Source organism: Cyprinodon variegatus, unplaced genomic scaffold, assembly GCF_000732505.1.
Source record: "Cyprinodon variegatus isolate N-32 unplaced genomic scaffold, C_variegatus-1.0 Scaffold4054, whole genome shotgun sequence".
NCBI lineage: Eukaryota > Metazoa > Chordata > Actinopteri > Cyprinodontiformes > Cyprinodontidae > Cyprinodon > Cyprinodon variegatus.
In genome coordinates, this window is record NW_015154507.1 from 3,691 (window position 1) to 5,109 (window position 1,419).

General features: G+C 40.9%; 1 long non-coding RNA gene across 1 annotated transcript; it reads left to right on the forward strand.

The window, feature by feature from the left end:
• The first annotated feature begins 262 nt into the window (after positions 1-262).
• On the forward strand, positions 263-818 carry LOC107081304. The gene is made up of 3 exons (XR_001481053.1): positions 263-388; positions 461-541; positions 685-818. It is a non-coding gene; the product is annotated as an uncharacterized LOC107081304 (long non-coding RNA).
• The last annotated feature ends 601 nt before the right edge of the window (positions 819-1,419 follow it).

The following is a 1,419-nucleotide window of genomic DNA, read 5'->3' on the forward strand; positions in this document are numbered from 1 at the left end:
CTATATATATATATCTATATATATATATCTATATATATATACTTGGAGAGAGAGATAAAAACATGTGAGCAGTTACTGTTCTTTGCAACATGCATCCATCCTATCAGAATATTCTATTACTCCTCCAGAGTTCCAGAAATGTAAGAATGTTTTGTATTTCTCTGGATCTCTCTCCCTTTAGCTGAAGCTTTATTAGTTCGACGTCTCGGCAAATTCAGAGAAGGCATATAGATCTGCATCTGACCGAATAGAGCGCCCCCTGCAGGAGGGAGGGCTTGAACCGTAGTTTCATGCTCAGAATAATTAGAGGTTTTTTTATTCTTTCATTGATGCTCATTCAGGCTTTCTGGACAAAAACAACGACCTTCTCTTCAGGAATCTGAAAGAGGTGAGAAACGTTTAGAAAGAAAGAACGGCGCCCTCTGCAGCCTGAGGTCATCTGATGCGTTTGTGCCTGCAGGCTATGTGCATGTCTGAGAACAAGATCCTGACGCAGTGTTTTGACCGAGACGAGCTGAGTGACAGGAAGCGTCCTGACACGGTGAGCAGCAGTGGGCTGTCTGTGGGGAGGGGGGGGGCAGTGTCCCGGCGCCGTCCTCCCAGCAGCATCAGACCTCCTCCTCCTTCTTCTTCTGCTGTGGTCTCTCCTCGGCTCTGTTGACTGGTCTGCTTCGGCCCCTTTAGGCAGCCACCCAGTTCAAAGCCAGTCTGGCCAAACTGATGGAGATCCTGATGTCCAAGGAGCCGTCCTACATCCGCTGCATCAAGCCCAATGACTCCAAGCAGGCGGGTAAGCTGCTCCCCTTCCTCTTTCCTCCACTCATCCTTCTTCCTTCTATGGATCGGTAGAAAAGATTTTAATCTGCATTAATCTGTAAAATGAAGCTCAGTGTTTTATCAGAGCAGAACTTAAACATTTAACTGAAGTTAAAAACGAAGAAAACATCAAATATTATTTGGTGAAACGCTCCTGAAGCTCAGAGGAATGTTAGATCCCATCGTCTGCGCTGGAAAAACGATCTAGAAATAAGTACAAATTGCTTAAATTAAATTTATTTACCCTTAATTAGAGCAGATAATTAAGATGCTCTGCTTTTTACTCCTAAAATAAGATAATTAGATAAAATGCCCCTAAAATACGTTTTTTCTTATTTTAAACATAAATAGTTTTGTTCCATTGGCAAAATGTCTTTTTTACCTCGTCAATTCCAGAACAAAAGCACTTATTTTAAGAAAAAATGACTTATTGAGATAATGTTTTTTTTCCAGATTTAAAAATCTAAGTAAAAAAAACTTGTTTTGAAGAAACGTTTTTCCAATGATTTTAACATAAAGTGGTGAAACTCGTCCGTCCTGCAGGTCATGCTTACATGTAAACAAAGCAGAGCTGCTTTAAACCATCATTCTGTCCTTTATTCA